This window comes from Accipiter gentilis, chromosome 19 (assembly GCF_929443795.1).
Source record: "Accipiter gentilis chromosome 19, bAccGen1.1, whole genome shotgun sequence".
Classification (NCBI taxonomy): Eukaryota; Metazoa; Chordata; class Aves; order Accipitriformes; family Accipitridae; genus Astur; species Astur gentilis.
The window spans coordinates 15,083,650-15,104,692 of NC_064898.1; the positions used below are offsets into that span (position 1 = coordinate 15,083,650).

Sequence of the window (21,043 nt, forward strand, 5' to 3'; positions counted from 1 at the left end):
TTCCTGATGTCAAGTCTATCAGTGTTGCTTTTCATCAATGTAAAATTTTCTTTGGCTCTGCTATAATTATATATCTACCACCTTCTTGTCTACAACTCTTCAGACTATTTAAATATCATCTTCATTATCCAGTTTATAATTTATATTTGCTTTAATATTGCTAAGCAAGATAATGTATACTTAATCAGTTTGAACTTCTTAGTGTAGTTAATGTTTATCTTATAATTCCGAATAAATTGCCCACTGTGTAAGGGGGATAGACTGTCACTAAAAGGGGATGCTTCTAGCTGTAGTTTTCCAGTTATAACTGTGCTACCTACAATCAGGCTTTACAACAGAGTGTGGGCAGGTTGGCTAGGGATGAGGTCATCCGCAAGAGGCTAATTTGTTAGAGGACGGAACTGTGTTTTTTCACATCTGTCCTTATTAGTTCTAAAGTGAACGGAGCAGGAACTGCAAATAATCTGAATCAAACAGGGTGAGACCATAGAGACTAAAGGTTCAGGATGGAGTGCTTGCATCCACTGCTGGTTGTTTCATTATTTTCTACTTAGGAGATGCGTTCCTGGCAGCAGATCTGAGGACTCCTTCTCAGTGGTTCAATTATTAGCAACAATGAAGTTTCCTCTAGCGTGTGCTCTGTCTCCATCCAGCAGCAAGCACCTCATTCCTCTCTGCACAACCAGGGAGCACTATCCATGCTACACCACTGTACCTGTGCATCTGCATCGTCCTTGACTCCTCACAAACCTGAACCCATGACTCAGACTTGGGCAACGGCTCTAACCACAGAGATAGTCCAATAATGAAATTAATCCTCTTGGATTTTAACAAAATAAGTGTTATACTTTAATTTTAAAAGCATAACTCTCTAAAGAAGTGGTTCAGTGATATGCATTGTGAAAGACCGGGTCAAGTTCTAGTGCCCCCGCTGGGATATAGTGCTCGTCTCTGTCACTGTTCGCCTTTGGCGTGCTCTAGGCATCGGCATGCTGAACATACAGATTTTAATTGGCTACTTGCTGGTGCCTAACTCTCCTCCTACTCTACACCATGAGTCTCAGTGCTAGAAAAGGTTTCTAGATCCTGTTCTGGTAGTTGAAAGAGTTGATAGCGATATATGAAACCTTTAATAAATTTATTAATTAGTCTATTCTTCCATAGGTTCCAGTGTAGGTAACATACAGCATGCTAGGAAAAATAATAAAATAAAAAGAGGCCCAGTATGCTACTTCGTCATACTCCTAGCCCGGAATTTCTCTGCAGTAATTAACCTCTGAATTTTCAAATCCGTTTTTAATTTTCACCTATACTTTCACTAAAAACACATACTTAAAAAGTAGCAACCATGCTATGGTCTCCAATTTTTTTATTCCTGTTGATTTCTGAAATGACCATGATGGGAGGGTGAAGGATGTGTTAACTAAATTAGCAGTCACGTTTTAGTGACTGTGTCAGTGGCCAACGTCTGGCAGTCTGGTACTGACTGAGGCTTGCATAGCTTTTCATATTCCCAGAAGCCTTTTGAATATTAAGAGCTGATGTTTTGACACATTCTCTTCCTCCTGCAGCTTGGTTCAGACTTGCTGACATTTGCAAAATGGACAAAGCGCCCACAGTTTTCACATGGTCAACATGCACTGTAATTACTACAGGTATTCTGCAGGGCTCTTGTTGACCTGCAGATGTTGGCCTTAACTATTCAGAGCCAGTGGCTTATGCGCAATGATTAAAAAAAACCCCTAGCACACAGCACCAAAACTCATTGCTGCATGCAGGAGGGGTGTGCATGGGTGTGAACATGTGCATATGTGTGTAAATAAATCCCTTCCCGGCCCCTGTAGTGATGTAGTGGCCCTGTAGTTGATGCTGTGAAGCAGGAAATCCAATTATACTTCACTTAGCATGCATAACTAAAAACGTTATTATTGGTCATAAAATTATCCAGTCCTTTAAAAAATCAAATCTATGAACTATGTGCCTGTATTCCTCAGGCTGACTTCACACTGTGTGAGGAAGTGCTCCCTTTAATTTGTTTTAACTTTGCCTGAATCATGCAGGCCTTGTTTCGGTGTGAGATAAGGTTGAGGCAAGGCAGCTAATTTTGATTATAAAGTGTCTGGGAATTTGAGCTCAGGCAAACTTCAGTCACTCCTGTGACTGTGCAGAGCTTTCACATACACTATATGGCATTTCCCAAGTCAAAGTGCCTCAACAACAACAACAATATCTGTTTTCCAAATGTGTCCTAAAATGAAATGTCACCACTTTGATGAACAGCTTCTGTAGCAAAACAGCGTGTGTGTGACCAAATGGCAACAGACCACTGTTTACACAAAAAACGAGCATAATAAAATAAAATGATGCTGAACAGCAAAATTCCATGTTATTTAAAAAAAAAAAAATAATCCCCATTAGAGCCAACAGCAAACCACATTATCTTTTGAAAACTTGACCATATACAGATTCATCATCTTGACAAATGAGGTAGATGAGAGTTAACAAAGATGATCACTATTTACCGTGCTGTGAATTTCTCTCATAAAACTTCAGTTCAAAGGGGAAAACTGACTCACAGCCCCACAGTGGACAGGCTGCAAACCACAGAGGTTTCAATGGCAAGGCATGTGGATTCAGCCCAAAACTCTTGGCTATCTTTTTTTCTGTGGCTGGAGGGATATTTTCTGTCCACTAAAATCAGTTCTTTCCCCCCACATTCAGCACCTTGGAAATATAAGCCCTGACATGACTTACTTCAGTTTTCCCAGAAATATCCCCTGAACATTAACATCCATAAATGTATTTCAGGACTCAAGACCTTGAGGAGTGGAAAAAAATGTCATATTTGTGAATATCACCATGCTGCTAGTAAACTAGACAAACTTAATGGTGCAGTAAAAAAACATATTCATCAAAAGTTCAAGTCAGATTTTTATACACTGATGGCAGAGGTTACAAATAACACGAACAAAATCCCAACTGAGATTGAGTCCTTGCAAACCAACTGCTCCCTGGCTGGTCAGCCTCCCTTACCGAGTACAGTAAGACATATCACAGAAATCACAGGTGACAGTCACAGTTCAAAGTCTTTCGAATTTTACTCACAATTCTGAAAAAAACCATCAGCTTTCCCTGTGCACTCATATATGCATACATTTGAAATTACTGTTTGAGGTACAAATGCATTTGGCTTGGGCCATCTTGGGTACTTAAAGATCATTTCTCCCCTGCTTGGTCCACACCTCATGTAGTGGAGGCCCTGCAAATTGCCCAAAAGCTGCAAATCTCTATTCCAAAAGATGGGCACCTTATCTGTTACAAAAAGCTGTTACCTTTTTTGCTTAGCCATGAACATTAAATATCATAGAAGAAATCTGCTTATTCTGAAAGCTCGTGGATTTTATTACCTTGGCAACAAAGTGATCTGTTCAAACTGCTTTGTGCTGCAAGTTTTAGAGGTTTCTGTGTCTCAGAGAAAGCCATGAAGGGTGGATGAATAGGTAAGCGACCCCTTCCTTTATGCTTGCATCAGTTTCTACGGACTGTTTCTACTGTGAAAATGAGGTCCCTGATTGGTCAGAACCAGTGGTAGTTAATAGATGAACAGGATTAAAAGTAGATTTTTCAGTTTTGTGACAATCACTAATAAAATCCCTGTTGGGAATGGAATTTTATTTTCAATGTATCAAGAGAGTATTCTGAATCTGGAGGAGAAAAACAATGGGAACGAAACAAAATATTTGAACAAAGTGAAACGTTTATTTTTTCACATCCATCTTTGGATTTTCATTAACAAATAAGCATCCAAATGCTGTCATCAATGCTTGTTGTAAATAAAAAAAAATAAATCAAACCACTTCATATGGAAGCTCCTGTAAGTCTCCATTTTTCTCAGATGATTGCGGTGTTTTGTTGATTGTTTCCAAAGGAGAAAACAAAATAGTGACAGTGACACATACATCTAATGTTTCAGTGCTGTTGTATTGGTGCGTGTCACTGACAGGTGAAAAGCCTCCCACCCCACCACGAGGATGAGACGGAGCCAGTTTCGCACACACCAGAGCCCCTATTTGTGCCCAGACAAAGCCTCCCGTCACTCAAGAACACGCTTCCAGGAAACTTCTCCTCCTCAAATGGCAAGGGGCTTGCAGCACGGTCTTTGAAGTGTTGAAGGCAGCAGGGTCTACAGAAAAATCTGACCGAAGCTTGATCTTTCTCTGGAAAACAACCATACTGGCACAGTGGGGATCCATATTAATCATTGCATAGTGGATTTTGTACCGAACACAACACGTTAGCAAATATTTTTGTGGGTTTTCTGTCCACCCTGCAAATTCGGTATGAAATAAGAAAATCAGGCAAGGTTCTCTCCTAAGTATGTTCATGATTAATAAAGGAGTTGGAGTGGAAAACTGCCCTGAGTTACAGCTCAAGAGCTTCATTGTGGGCTGCAGTAATAAAGCTAATTAATCGAAGTGGGCACAGTGAGAGAACCTCGTGGACAATTTTTTTGAGGGTTGAGTGGTGCGCCAGGCAGAAAATAATATTATTCGCCAGCATCACACTGCACTGGTTGCATCTTCATCTAGTCTCCAGAAAAAAAAAAATAAATGGGAACGTGATTTTCTGAATATTTCATGCTCTTGAAAGTGAACTAAAATTGACCGAATCAAACAGTTTGTTTAAAAATAGTTTCCAATGTATTTATCAGATATTCAATATTTTTGCCATTTTGAAAATAATGAAGAAAAACACCTGAGAGAAAAGAAGTATTCAGGTTTACAAGACATAAACCACAAAAGTGAAGAGCTTTTTTAAGGTTAAGGAGTATGTTTTTTGAATGTTTTGGATAGAGATACAAAATGGTTATAATACCTAAAGTACTATTCCATGCCATGAAGTAAAGATTAGGTGTAATTAGCATTCCCTTCTTAAAGGTACTTGTCTAGGACTTCACCTAAGATTAACTAAATTGCAGTTGAGATTGTTTAAGTGTATATTGAGTTTAAGAGTGTGTATGAAGTTGTTCAGAACATGCATATATGGTTCCTGAAGTCAAAATTGCAATCACTGCTGGTTTTCAGCACGTTCAACACATAAGCTTTGCTGCTCTGTGGGCAGGGTCTGGGTTTTCTCTTCCCCAGACCATCAATGTTTATGAGAAAAAGCCAGTAAATTTAGAGGGGTATGTTTTAGCTTTTCTTGCCCTGAATATACAAAGGAATGAGAATAAGCCACCACCTGAGATTTAAATGAGTATGAGACACTTGTCTCCTATAGGACCTCACATGGAGATCGGTTAGTCACTGAGCTGCATTAAACTGCTTTCTATCAGCTCCCCCTCCTGTCTGGTTTGTTTTACCTTTTCTTTTCCAACAGCTTCTACATTTTCATACCCTCCTTTTTAACATTTGCTTTAGGTCTTCTTCCACCTCCTGCAGGCCTTGCTGGTTGGAAGCGGTTACGGGAACATCCCGTTGCTCACAACTCAGCTTTCTTGCCCAGATTGTAGCTGTAACCTGGCACCCTGCAAGAATTGACTCATCACTCAGATCAAAACATTAAATATTTAAAGTGGCACCACACCATTCATAAAGTGAAACGTAAAGTGATTGTTTACTCTCTGCTAATTATTTTAGTCCAAGCAGGCAGATTCAACTGTCTACATTATTAATTAAACTTCTAAAAATGAGCTACCAGCTTCTCAGCTGGTAACAGTGCTAAAGAATAAGCTGTAACTCTCATTAGCCGTATTATAACATTAAAATCTTTTTTCTTCAAACTGTGCCAATACAAAACTAAACAAATCATATCAGTCCATATTTCCAACTGGTTTGGATAGAAGCTTACTAGTCATGAAATCTCAGATGTTAACCATCTTTAGGAAGTATAACTAGTGTTACTAATTTACAATTGTTTGAGGCTATCTGTGGACTCAAGTAGCAAAGATTCATGGTCTCTATAATAGCATGCTTTAAAACAGATTAGTTTGAAGGTTATCTTAAAGGAAAATGAAAGGTGTCCCCATGGGCCATCCAATAGCCATATATAATAATCCACATACACAGCTATATACATTTGCTATAGGAACAGAATATAAATACTCATCACTGGGCTTTGTGATCAGGATCACTGTACAATGATTGAAACCACAAAAATTCACATTCATGCTGAAAAGAACTGTGTGAAAACTCCCAAGAGTTCTATGTTTTCATATAAAGTTTGATCATTTCATTGCACAACCTGAAACAATGTAAGATTCCTGAGTGGGGATTTTCAGCGATGACCTGAAACTCTGTTCCGTTCTGTCAAAAGTTTCACACAGTGGTCGAGCGCTGATTTGCAGTTTAGGACCAGAAATACTCAAAATTCTCATTTTTCTTAGACACAGGGGGACAGATCCAAAGGGAATGGAAGAGACTAGTTAGAGCATGCAAAGAGGTGGGGTAGATGTAAGCACACATGTCTGTGAACTGCAACTTTTAAGTGTTGCAGAATATAAAGCCTACCACTCTACTGTGTGTCTCCACAGGACTCTGGAGCCTAATTATAGAGCTGTATGAAAAAGTTCTGCTTGTCAGCAGAACCGGCAGGGGAAAAAAATAATACACATTTTTGCACATTCACAGAAGAATAAAATATTTAGGCAGAAAATCATCATTGCTGCAGATGGACACTTACAGAACAAAAATGGGTAATTTTTGTGCAGCTCTGCTTGTTGCTAGCATAGCCAGAATACATTTGGTAGCAGATTTAAAATCCAGCCTGGAATTTCTCAGTCGCTGTCACTGGCAAAATATGCTTCACAGGGTAGTAGGGGTTGAGGGTTGCAGGTAAATTCAAGGTGGGGGAGCCATCCTAAAACGAGCAGGCAGGACTCCACCGAATTTAGTGTTGCTACACTTGCTTATGCCAGCATGGAATTTGGCTCTGGGTGGTTCTGAGTCCTTCTGAGTAAGTATTAGCCACAAAAGCCTGATCACAATTTAAAAAAGGCAAAGCATGAGGATATGTCCATATTGCGGCAATGAGGAAAAAGAACTAGAAGCAGCCTAAGAGGTACGCACAAACTGTTAAAGAAAACAGCAGTGAGCAGTTGCTAGTGGTCAATGGACTTCAAGTGACTGCTTTCATTATATTTAAGGACACAGTCTTTAAATGCATGCTTTGGGTGAGAAGAAATACAGCTATAAAAGAGCTACCCTATACCCAGAACATGTCATAAGGATCACTAAGGTATTTTTAGGAGAAATTTACCTTGACAGGCTGGTAGGCACAATACCCCTGATTCCCAATGGTGTTCAGGTGACAGCCTTTACCCAGTATATCAAAAAACCTCAACACCACAGATCAGTGTTCTCTGTGTGTGTTTTGTGTGACCCTCCACATCCCCAGCAGAGGGATTGTCTATTTGCAGGTGCAGGTCTGTGACACAGCAGAGGAGTAATTTATGTGGACTTTCCCCTTCTTCACCCACTTAGTAGTGAGCAGAGAAAGGGGGATCCATCACTGCCCGGTCCCCACTGTTCCTCTACTACCCAGCCTGTGCTTACAGCCTCTCAGTGGAAAGCATGGCTCTTAAGCTGTCGCGTCCTGTGCTTTCAGCTTTGGATAAGTGTTTTTCTCTTAAGCTTGTTAAATGCAGTGTGAATTTTATGTGAAAGTGCTTTTTTCTTATTTCTTTTTTCTTTCCTTCCCCTCAGCATCGTCTAATTTGGCAGTCCTTGGAGTGCTAGAGAGTCTCTTTAATGTATCTCAAGCCACAAGGACTCTGACTTTACTGCATTAATAAAATACATTTATTTGCTGCCTTTATACATGGGAATGGGAGTGATGAAGGGTTGTGTTCCCAATACTTCCCTCATCTCCTTCTCCTTTGTCTGACATCGGCAATAAAATCCAAATTACAGAAAAGGCAAATCAAGCATACAAATTAAGAAAATTAATTTCATGCCAGCCAACATGTGGGAAAATCTCAGGTGATGAGGAAATCAAAGGAAAATGGCAATAAAATAGACTGCACTAGAAAAATAAAATTTATAACTAAAGTCACAAAATCTAATCATATTTTTCATACACTAGTAACTAATAAATTCAAAATAACAATTACTAGAAAGCAATAAAAATCTCCTGTGACAGAACCTTCTGTCCGTAGTCTGCCAAAGTTTCTATTGACTAATCTGTTGGACTGTTTTCTTAAACAAGGAAAAGGGATTTCCTCTTGTGTCTCTGAGGTGTCTTAAAATCTGACGTATGCTATAAAGAAGTAAAATAACTCTATGTCCAGTGTGCTTGATCCTAGAAGTTAGTTTTGTTTAGTTTAATCTTTATTTTCAAGTTAATGGATAGAATTTTTCTCAGCCATTTCAAAGAACAAGATTAGGCCCAATAAAAAGCAAACCTTTGTATTTGCTTTGCTCTGTTACCTCATTACAACACTATAATAAAACCAGAAACAATAACCAGAAGTCCAAAATCACTGCCTTGCATATAGCTGTTTACAGTCGGTTTCTTCCACTGACAAAATATTCCAGATCTTATTATACCACCTACAGGTAGTTTTTAGAGAAATACTTAGGATCCCCTAAGCTCCTTCGTTACACTCCTGTAGGTTGCAAAAAAGAAAGCATGTCCCTTACAGTTTTTGGACAGGTTTCTGATAACTCATGTTCTTTTGACTTTAAAACAGTCCCCACAAAGCAGCCTGCTATCTTTTCTGAAATTATAGATAACACATGTAACTAGCATGCAGTTGTTGAAATAGACAATATTTTTAGTAAATATTAAGAGTTCAACTGACCATACTTTCTTATATGCCAGCTTTTATTTGATGCAGAATGTCACATATGAAGACATGTAATCATTTTCTGTTAAAGCAAAATAACCCAAAACTTTTTCTCTCATACCTTATTCTCATTTACAGATCCTATAATCCTATATAATCATGCACACATTGTTTATAATTTCAACATATTTTTGTACGCTTTGAAAGAAATCCTTAGCAAATTCCTTTACATTCTTTTACAACTAAAATTGTGCTGTTTCAAAATAACTCTTTTGCAAAGATTAACAGAGAAGGAATCTTGATAGTAACTGATGGATATTTAATAAAACCTTACAGAGATAACAGAAATTTTGAACAAATAACTTCTGGTGGTAAACGACCTTCTAAGGGTCTAATCTTTAGTACTCCTGTACGCTTAATGTTTCTCAACTTGCTCAACCTTTATTTATTTTCTAGAAAAGGGCTTTGCTTTTTGCAGGGCTTGATCAATCAGTCCAACTGTCTTGCTTCTTCTTTGCAGAAAATATGCAAGAATTTAATCCAAATTCAACTGAATTATGCTACTTTGATGCTGCATATTTTCTTCTGTTGTTGATTAATATGCCCCTTGTGCAAACATCCTCCTCCTACCTGATGCCTTCAGTAATGTCTCAATTCGTTGTTGATGACATTCAAATTTCCTCCAGAGATGCCTTGTGAAGTCACAAACAGAGGATTATACCCATCAGTGAATGACTCAGGCACAAAGTGATTGATAAGGCAAATAAATACTTAGATGTTAGCAATCAGTCAGTTGTGATATGCAAGGGGGAAAACATGACTGCAGACATTTCGGCTATATATCATGTTTTCTAAATTATCTCTTTGTGTGATGATGGTCCTCTTAATAAATTATCCTCCCTTGTTAACTGATCTGTTCTATGTTTTCAATTACGCGTCTTCTCAAAACCATGTTACAGTCAGTCTTTCTCAGCCTTAAGCTATTTCAATGTCCAACCTGCATCCCCGAAGTCCAGACAGAGGAAATACTACACAACTGGGTTTGAGTTGGGAAGCTGTGCACACACACATCAAAGCGATGTTATGACATCAGAGAAGTCATGGCTTTATTCCCAGATTCCCTGAGCTGAGTTTTATGTAAGCAATAATACATGACACTGCATATGTTACAGTGGAGTGAGAACATTTTGAAAATCTTGCATAGCATGAGACTGAGAAAGCAAGAGCTTGTATCACCTCAGATGTGCAGAAGTCAAAAACCAAACAAAGAATAAGGCCACGGCCCAGGAATGAGTAGGTTATTTGGTTTCTTTAACTCATGATTTTTGGATTGACAAAAACAAATAGAAAGTTTTAATAACTAGAACTTATCTTCTAATGGAATCTCATGTGAAAGTCCATATACTTGTTTTTAATAAGATTTGATCTGCATGAGATTTTGGAAAGCTGAAAAATGAATTAATTTAGAAAAGAGGTCCAAAAACTCTTTCTAAAAATTTCAGAAGTAATTGTGGACTGCTGGTACAGTCTTTAGACAAATTTGCAAGACATTTTATAGCACGTATGTGTGATCGTTACATGTCACAGTGTTGCAGACCATATCTTGTTGTGTGGTTTTTTTCTGGTGTGGGAGTGATTTTTAAGTCTGTACATGATCCTAGTAGCATGGCTGTGAAACACAGATGTCTACCCTTAGATGTAAGCTTTTCAAAGGTCACAAATAACAGCAAAAAGGGAAGAGCTCTTGAGTTAAGTTCTTTGATTCAGGGACCATTTTGTGTTTACAGCTCCTAGAACAATGCAATCTTAATTTATGATTATAGTGCCTAGTCGCTACAATGATGATACTAATGATAAGGTTTATAATGGAGACAGAGGACCTTGCTAATAAAACAACAAATCTTTTATGGCAATCAGAGTTCTAATCTAAATACTATTTAGTATGGACTTGCAATGTGAATTAGACAGTTGGGGCAATTGCATTTTAAAGTGGCATCTGCATTTTTGTAAATAAATGTAAAAAGGTGTACCTACAAGTTATGCCAGAATAGAAAAATCAACAATTTATATATGCAGTTGGTGAACTGTACATCAAAGTAACTTAAATAGTAGGTACAGAACTATATATCTTCTTTTTTTCACTTTTGAAAATGCGTATGTGCAACCTTAGATACAAAGTTCAATATTATTAATTTGGTCCAGAAAGTGGGCTGTATAAGTACAATATTCCAGGCAGTGAATGCTTGTGGAAAAGACATTAGTAATTAAAGAAAAAACAAACTGAATGGAATTTTAATTTCTCTCTATGTCCAGAACTTCAAGTGTTTGTTTGGAATACAGCCATGTTTTTGTGTGCAGGCATACTGAAATTCCTATACAGGAACAAGACAGCTCATGAAATTGTCAGTATTCTCTATTCCATCCATTTAACAATCTGTCCATCTTGTCCCCCGTCCAAGCCATCACAAGTATAAATGTAAAGATAAATGAATAATCCTGTTTACATCACAGTAATATGAACATGACAAAGCTGAATTACTCTATCAGACCAACGGTGCTGAATGTCACTAAAGTCTTCCGGCATGTCCAGAATAATTTTTTTGAGTGACTATAATACTTAACTTTCGGAAAATGTTCTCTGTGACAACCATCTCAGAAGAAGAGGTAAAATATATACTGTGACTTTGTTGACTCATTTTCATGCGGTTTTGTTCATTACACTCCAGGTCTAGGTGGAGACCTGCAAATAACTGAGAGTAGATAGCATATGAAAGTCTGTGGAGTAAGCTAACGGGGATAACTGGTCATCTTTCAGAAAAAAGTAGTGCATGTGTACTTAAACACGTAATAATTAATCACCTTTTTCCAAAAGTAAATATCTGTTAAGCTCCTTGCCAATTACTACTTAGTTTTGAGAGCACATTTGGGGGGAGATTATTGCAACAAACACATTCTGGATATGTCTCTTTATGTCTAAGCAAGAATTACAACCTTTCAAGTTCAGTGCATGAATTTCTTCTCAGAATAATATTATGAGGAGGTTATGCTGTTAGATTAGCTTCTGCTGATGCTATGACCACAAAGACTTCTTCTTTTACCTGTCCATCTGTGTAGCTACTACTCTTGGTTGAATGCATTGCTGTAGCAGGTTGGTTACAACCTATAGCAGGAATGTTACAGCCACAGGGCAATGTCCCTCACATACTTAATGAAGACTATAAAACCAATAAAAATAAAATGGGCCTCATGAATTCTTGCAAGGTGATGCTACTTGGTAAGGGAAGACACCCAAAAGGCTGAGCTGATACTATGCCTGCATTAATTACAAAGCCGTACATTTAGTTTTGATCAAAATGTTTTGCAGGCTAGGAGTCCCACTGGATACATAGTAAACCTTAAACTTCTGGCTACTAAAACCTGAGTATTTCTCACTCACAAAGAGGCTGAAGCCACACTCCCTGTATGTTGAATGGAAAGTTGTCATCCTTTACCCCTCTCGGCAACTGCGATGAACTAACTTCAATGTTTGTCTGCTTTTAGTTCCAGCAGCAGAAGGTTCTCCAAAGATATCATCATGTTTTAACACCATTTACAATAAAACCTTTAGGAGCATACTGAAAAAGGAAACTCCCCGAAGAGTTTCTGATAGACAGAAAGAGTTGATGCGATTTCTGTTTCTAGGTATGGAAATGGAGAAGAGTTATCAATTTTTCCCGAGACTGACATGTAAGTTTGGTACTGAAGGAGATGTAAAGGAGCGAACTATGGTGTTGGTAACTACTACGTGACAGCATGAATGACTTTATCATTCCAACATAACCTCATGGCTCTCTAAGCTTAGGAGCTAGCCTGAGTGGATGACTACACAGAATAAGTATGGGTATGTGTGATCAAGAACATCTGCTGTATCAAGGATGGTAATTCTTGTGTATTATTATATTCACAGCAGACAGGATCTGACATCATAATGCCTTGTTATACATCCACTTGCAACACCTGAAACTTGATTTGTGGCCTTTATGAAGTACAGTGAGAAAACATCCCGAACTCCCTTTTAGAAAGCAGCATATAAACAAAGATCACATTTTCTTATGATTCATACCTTTTTTTTGATATTTTCATAAATCAGCCAAGAAATTAATTACAAAAACAAAGACATTACATTTCCTTCCACTAACCAGAAAATGTTATTGTTGCTTCCACTCCAGCTCGCAAAGACACAGAATCATTACTCTCACATACAGTATATGTGTGTGTATAAACACAGATATACATACATATACACACATTTTGAAGCTTTGAAATCTTAAATTTAAGTAAAATCAGAATATTTATCTTAACAAGTATTAACAATTTTATAATTTTTTAAAAGGCACTGGCCTGTAATATAGCATTATTGATCAGAATTGCTCAGAAGATAAAACTCTGTAGGGACTCCATCACTTCCAGACAGAGTATTTTTCCCTTGTAAAGTGCTAAGAAGTTGATAATACAGGGTGTAACAGACCCTGAAAAAAAAAAGCATCAGAGAAGCTACGCACACAAGGAAGAAAATAAATTCTGTGAAACACCTACCAACAAAATACTAGCAAGCAAATGTCTGTTTGACACGGATTCTCAGGAATTAAGAATGCAGTATAAACTGTGGTGGACTTCAGTTTAGTATTTTAGAGTACAAGTAATTGTCCAAATGATTGAGGTGGTTCTGAAACTGAGGGAAAGTGCAACACAGAAGCGGTTAGCAGGAGCATATGGAGGAAGCAGACCAACAGTGGCAAATTATGCAGTGAATTCAGAGGAACTAAGATCTGGGTTGCAGGCTACATGCAGAAAGACAAAATCATTCAGAAGAACCACTTTTTCAATGCCACTGAACCAATCACCTCAGATGGCTCAATGCCAGCCCCTTGGCGTGTATATTCTTAACACATAGTTTCCGATGCCTTTAGTAAAGACTTGCATTAATTACTTAAAATAAATATTCCTATCATTAACCTAATCAGAAAACTTTCAGTGTGCTGGATCTGTTCAGTGGAACAGATTTTTCTGTACTGCTTTTTCTTTGAACATGCCAGCTTTATAACAAGCAAGAAAGAAAACTGGATCTCAGAATGTCACTTAAAGCATCATACTTTTAACCTCCTCCTTTCATCCAGAGCTCTTTACCTTTACTGACACCCTCTGGTCCCTATCTCTAAGTCAGGTTTGAATTCATTCCAGCACTCCTTCCAAAATTTACTTTCCAAATCAATATTTTTGTGGAGCACAGAACTGGACATTTTCTGAAACCCCCATAAATCATATCACTGATTCCCCAATAGTTTACCACGTCAGCAACTTATTCAGGGGACTCAAGCAAATTTGCCAGTCATGACCTTCCTGTACAGAATCTGTGCTGACAGTCCTCTAAGTTATGCATTTCTCTTATTTCCTAACAGCAGAGGTTTTAATCATACCTTTTATCTTAGCTGCTAGGATATTTTCCGTCAAGATCTGTTGTCAAAGCTGTTTTCTTCCACATTCTCTGCTGCAGTTCAGCCAGTCAGATTTTTTGTATTTTCTATTTTCATTCTTAGTACATCTGCCGCTGTTATAAAATGAAGTTAAAAGATCCCTTCCCCTGACATTTTAACCTAAAATTCAACATATGACCTTCAGCTTCATATTGACCGACAAAACTAAAGTCTACACTCTTAGTCACCAGACCTTCCGTAGCTCTCTTCACACTTTTATGTCACACTCTGCTACTTCTGACTTTTTGCATGGGTGTTTGCTGTGTAAGTGTATGAAACAGAAGAACTGCACGCTGAATAGTCCACTTTTAAAACTATTTAGCTGTTACCACCTTCAAGAATGCTTAACACTTCATCCTCCTTCCTTTATATATTTGTTGTCTTCAGGACTTTGTCTTCTTAACCACATCTCAATCATTCACATGGTTAAAAGCATATTGCCACAGAGGGCCACTGTACCTGAAATATCCCTCAGTTACTATAGTTCACATCTCAGTTTTCTGTCTTTCATGTAGCATACCTCACACTAGTAAACAAGCATCTTCCCTCCCAACAAGATAGATATTGAAAGGGTTTTAGGTTTTTGGGTTTGGTTGTGGGTTTTTTTTTTTTTTTTTTACTTCAAACTTTGCAGATAAATGCTATAGTAATTAAAGGCAATTTATGAAAATGTATTTTTACAAATTCTAATAGGTATTTTGATAGGACTTTAAAGTAATGGCCCAATTATTGCTAATTCTTTTGATATCCACTGTAATAATATTAATCATGATGAACTGATCTTGCATTAATATTGATTGCCATAAAGTACTTCTGAAGGAGTTCTACTATACTCAGCAAGAATTAATTGCACTTTTATTAATTGGAAAATGCCATCCAAATTTTAATTATCAGGAATCTCCCTTAGCTTTTGGCTAACAGTGAGCATGTAATTTATTTGTAGTTTCAAACTTCAGTTTCTCATCCAAAGCTCACTGAAGACTAGGGGAATGCTGCAACTCCTCAGAAAAAATTGGCATCGGGTCCTTCATTAAAAAACATGACTGAAAGTGTGTCATTCAAGGAAAGTATTACTTTATAAATTAAACAAAAATGAACAAACTTTGCAAAAACTTTATGTTAAATTTCTGAAATATTCCAACACATAGAAAACTTTAGTCCTAAGTAGTCACATTACACTATCTTGTGTAACTTCTGTTTTATTAAGTTTCTGTGCTCAACAGGAATGAAACTAAACATCTGAAGAAGTACAGGTACAGTAATGGATGCCGATTTTTCTCCCGAGATAAAAAAAATCTTAAAAACACAGTATCATGCTCTGCGTTACAGAAATAACTCTCGGTTCATCTTCTAGCCAGCTCATAGACATTCCACACAGTCTTATCCGGTCTTCACATCAGAGAGGAAAAATCAGTGCATCTTTATGTAATTCCATCTCCTCTGCCTGTCAGCAAAGGAGAACAGTCCAGGCACCGTACTTTTTTAATTCAGGAGATAATTGTTTATCCCAAAGCCGAGTACCATTCCGAACTTCATAACACAACTTGTAGTGCATCACTATAAACTCAATACGCTAGGTTATTTTCCGTTTCACCCTCGAGCATTAGCACGGTACCAATCCCAAACATAAAAAAATTAGCACATTAAGATAGGCATTCTTTCTCTGGAGTATGTATTTGTTCTAAAAGCCTCACATCTCTCTTCACAACTCATTCACTGCGGTAGTTTGCTAGCTAGTTCTACGACAGGAAGCATATAGTAGATCACGGTAATTTCTGCTTCAACTTTTCTGCTCAATTATGACAACAATTTCAACGTAAGACTCCAAACAAAAAGCAAAAACACATAAACCTGCAGTAGGAGCCCAAAAATGGGATCTCTCACCATTGCTGGCTTCACAGCAGACTGCTCACAGAGATGCCGCGATGGATATTACAAGAAATAATCTGCACACACTCCAAAGTCTGACCGGGGAAATCAGTGCCTGGCTGGGGGAACGGCAAAGACACTTACCGCTGCTGTGGCACCGTCTCTCTCTCGCCCTGACTCTCAGTCTCTCTCTCCCATCCTCCTGACAGCCTCAAATATAGCAAGCAGTCCCTTATGGTGCTGAGCCTGTGGGGAGCAGAGGATTGCGGAGTTGGGGGGTTTTCCCTCTTTTTTTTTTTTTTTTTTTTTTCTTCCCCTTTCTCTCTCTCTCTCTCTCTCTCTCTCTTTTTTTAAACCATCCAGAGGTAGTTCTCCAGACCCGACCGCCTCTCCTCCTCGCCTCTCTCACGGATGAAGAGCCCCAGGTGAAGGCATCCGCGCCGGCAGCTCCCGCGAGCCCCTCCCGGCCCCGCCGTGCCCCCTCCCCGGCGGGGGGGACCGAGGCACCTCCCCCGGCTGCTCCCGGGGGGGCGGCGGAGGCTCTGCCCGCCCCCGGCTGGACGCGCGTGTACGTATAGGCGATGGGGATGCGTGTCGATGTGGGTGCCGCCTCACACCGCCGCCCGCGGCTCGCCCCTACCCCTAAGTGCAGGAGGGCCCCCCCCCCCCCCGCGTCCTTTCCTCCTCCTCCTCCTCCGCCTGCTCCTCGCCGCCTTCCTCCCGGATTTGCTCCTCTTCTCCACTCCTCTGCCCCGGAGCGTGAAGGCGAGTTGGGGAGCGCTCTCCCCTCACCTGCTACTCCTCTCTAAGCCCAGAAACCGCTTTCTGCCCCCATCCTCTCCTTCCCCACCCTCCCTCCAGGTAGATCCCCCCCAGGTGTATTTTATTCCCCTCCAGCGGCGATGACGCCCCCCATCCCCGCGCCCTGCAGCCGGGGCCAGGCGCCGGGAGCCGCCGCGGCTGCTGCCTGCACCGCGCCGCCCCGCACCGCGCCGCCCCCGCGCGATCCCCCTCTTTATACCGCGGCTGCGGGCGGTGGGAAAGCAGCAGGGCCAGCGAGCCCGGCGGCTCTAACGCCGCGGCTCCGGCAGCCCCTCCTGCCCGCCCGCCCTCCCTCCTCCCTTCCTTCCCCGCCGCCCCTCCGCTCTTAACGGCGGACCGCTTCAACAGATCGCAGCGCCCCGCCTCGCCCCGGCCCGGGGGGTGGGGGGCGCCCCGCTCCGCTCCGCCCCGCCCCGCCCCGCCCTACTGCGCCCCCCTCCCTCCCCCCTCCGCGTAGCCGCGCCCCGCCGCGGCCCCGCCCCCGCGGGCGCTGCGCGCCTGGCCCCGCGCGGGGAGCGCGGGTGCGGAGCGGCGGGGCGGGGCTGGCGGCGCTGCTGCTGCGCCGGGTTCTCCTTCCGCGGCCGCTTCGGACGCGTCCGTGCGCGCAGGGCCCGCTCCCGCTCCGGGCCTTCAGTGGCTTCCCTGAGGATTTAGGCTGATTTTCCGTCTGCTTTTCCTTCTGCTCGTTCCCTTTCCCTTTTCCTTTTCCTTTCCCTCTTTCCTTTCCCTCTTTCCTTTCCCTTTTGCCTTTCCCTTCCCTTTTTTCCCTTCCCTTTTTCCTTTCCCTTCCCTTTTTTCCCTTCCCTTTTTCCTTTCCCTTCCCTTTTTCCCTTCCCTTTTTCCCTTCCCTTTTTCCCTACCCTTTTTCCCTTCCCTTTTTCCCTTCCCTTTTTCCCTTCCCTTTTTCCCTTCCCTTTTTCCCTTCCCTTTTTTTCCCTTCCCTTTTTTTCCCTTCCCTTTTTCCCTTCCCTTTTTTTCCCTTCCCTTTTTTTCCCTTCCTTTTTACCTTTCCTTTTTCCCCTTCCCTTTTCCCCTTCCCTTTTCCCCTTCCCTTTTCCCCTTCCCTTTTCCCCTTCCCTTTTCCCCTTCCTTCCTTCCCTTCCTTCCCTTTTTTTCCTTCCCTTTTTTTCCTTCCCTTTTTTTCCTTCCCTTTTTTTCCTTCCCTTTTTTTCCTTCCCTTTTTTTCCTTCCCTTTTTTTCCTTCCCTTTTTTTCCTTCCCTTTTTTTCCTTCCCTTTTTTTCCTTCCCTTTTCCCCTTCCCTTTTTCATTACCTTTTCCTTTTTTGCTCCTTCTTTTTCCTTTATCTCCTTCTTTTCCTCCTTGTCTTTTCCTGTGGCAACAACTTCCTGCTTTAACATTTAATACTTCTCTCCTCTTCTATAGTTTTCTTTACTTGCCCCCCCCCCCCCCCCCCCAGTAATTAGGTCTCTTTTCTTAACTTATGCATTATCTGAGTAACTGTTGTCTAGTTCCTGTTCTCTGAGATTTTTCTCTGCTTCAGTGATTCCATTTCAATGGTTTATGCTTTCTGAACCTATGTGGTGTACAAATATATGTGTGTATGCATTTTTCTCTACTAATTTGTCTTTCTATTTGTATTTATTTATTTTTCCTGTCCCAGGTATTTTCTAATTATTTTTTAGAAATTGTCCTTTATTTGGTTTAGATTCATGAAGAAGAAGAATTGTTTAATTTTGGAATTTGCTGGCGTTTCTTACACAACACTAGTTTTAAGCCCTGGCAATACTAATATGAGGGTTTTTTCTGTGTCTTTTGCTTGTCTTTTATATTGAAGCCTCTAGCAACCTAAGTTATCAGTGGTGAGTGACACAGTTTTATACACTTTGTGGTCTTGTATACTATACGCAAGTCTGCCAGAGGATTTACAGCTCAACATCACGTTGAATGAATTCTGTCCACTAATATCAGTGAGGATGAGCTGAACCCCCTCCCCCCCCCCCCCCCACTTTCAATTCCTTTTTTCATTATTCTAAGATTGTAAATTTCTGTTCCTTCATCACCATCTACCACTGTCTTAACTATCATAGTGAAAGAGTGAGAATGAACCCATCATTAGAAACAGACTTTCTCTGCATACACTATGCCACACAAACACAGAAGAAAATTGTCCCCACGTCTGTGGATGGGTGTCTAGGCGTATTTCTGTTGGGCAAGTAGTGTTGCAACTTCACATATCGGAGCTTCTCTTCATTAACTCAATTCGCAGAAAATTATCATCTGGTCATTATTTCCAGTGTTACTAGGTTACAAGACAGCATTTAATCAGAAGCCAGGAATAGTGACTGCATTAATTCTGATCTTATGAATAACTTATGAGGCTCCATTTCTCAATATTTCCAAAGTGAACGTTAAAGCCAGAAGCATTTTTGCTAATAAATGTATTTTTTTGCATACTGTAGTTATTTATGACAATAGTGAGGAATTACTTGCAAAGAGGTGACTTTCATTGCTTATTTATTTTTACAAGTAGACATGGAATTAAAAGAAATGAAGAATTTTTTTTTAAGTCATAAAGACTGGACTTCATGGCCTTTATCTTCCCTTGTGATTTTTATAGATCAGGGTTATTTTTAAAGACTACTGTAAGGCACACATGTCATACCCATTGGGCTACAATATTTTTGCTTTTAGGTCACTCTAAGAGTTCTTGTCAAGGTACACATTTATTTTGAATGGTAACTTCTTATGTTTGCTTCCTTCTTTTTAACTTCACATCACGAATATTTCTACAAGGACATATTTTTACCTTTTCCTTTAATATAATTAGGAATGGACTGTATATGTATGAGTACCAGTTTTATCTTTCTTTGAAAGCAAAGTGGCACACAGGTTTTAAACAGGTTAAAATTTCATTTGATTGTGTGTATCCTTTGCAAGGTCAGTTCTGGTTTTACTCCATCACTCTAACATCATGAGCTGGCTTATGGCATATATATTCAATGTTTAATGCATAGACAGTGAATTATATTCACCCCTTTGTTACAGTATTATTGTTGCTATAGACCTTAAGTCAATCTAGCTGCATTTTGCGTATCTGATCTAGTTGTCTAACCATCTCTGTATAAATGCCTTAATCGCTCTATCTAAGCATCCCCAGTGGGCAAGCAAACAGATGCAGCACATCTGCAGAGTCTGAGTTGTTTCTGAGCTCTTCTCTTATTTGTTTTGTACATCTTTCCTTTTCACTCAGTCTCTCATCTTCTTTTAAGCAGAGTGTAATGTATACTTTGCCACATGGAGAGCTCTCTGAGCAATACTGTTATTATTGGGATATTTCACTGTTCTTCTTAACCAAGTTGCACAATATAAGTAAAAGATAGGGACATCTGCGTCTGCAACAGCACTGGGGGTATAGCTTTACAGTAGCATGAGAGCTTCTCTCTGTCTTCCCCTCCCCATTTATAATAAGAAGTTCCTTCAGGTACCTGGAGGACAGTATTTGACAAATACTAGTTTTTGAAAGGTATGCATTGGCCCTGTTCTAGTACATAACTGTATAATTTCAGTGGCAACCACTATATTTTGTCCTCCCCTAGAACATCTGGATAGACTCATTCAGCTCCTCATGGCTGCATAATTAGAGTTATAAGAAAATTTTGTAGGGGGATAAGCAGAACTGTGTGTAAATGTGACACATAATTCTTCAAGCCTTCGGCAAACAGCAGAAGATTCAGGGCCTACCATGCAAGCTTTCAGTTATAGCAGATAATTAACAAACTGGAGACGTTAGCAATGGGAAGAAGTTGCGGCATAAAATAAACAATAAAGACCAACCTCTGGGGACTTGAGCCTCCTAAATTTTCAGAAGTGCAGACAGATGACAGCTGGTCCAACATAAAGACTGGGAGAAAGTTAACCTATTTGAAAAAGTTTTGAAGCAGCAGAATGAAGCATGTTCTCTATCACAGCTTTATACCATGCCACAATGGTCTTTGATTCTGCAAGAGAAACTTGTAAACTGAATGTATTCTTCCATTGACCCATGGGCTAAGTAAGAAAGGATGACAGAGCTGTGCTGCAGGTGGTCAAGCA

The 21,043-nt window shown here is 40.0% G+C and overlaps 1 protein-coding gene across 5 annotated transcripts in view; it reads right to left on the reverse strand.

The window, feature by feature from the left end:
- Nucleotides 1-17,274, reverse strand: part of CNTN5 (contactin 5) — a 679,382-nt gene extending 662,108 nt beyond the window's left edge. For 3 of the 5 annotated variants that reach the window (XM_049823512.1, XM_049823515.1, XM_049823519.1), the window contains exon 1: nucleotides 16,312-16,462. The gene's annotated coding sequence lies outside the window, so the exon portion shown is untranslated. Of the gene's footprint in view, nucleotides 1-16,182; nucleotides 16,463-17,188 lie in introns of those variants that run through there. The other 2 variants (XM_049823513.1, XM_049823514.1) reach the window with 2 other exon arrangements.
- Between the last annotated feature and the right edge of the window lie 3,769 nt (nucleotides 17,275-21,043).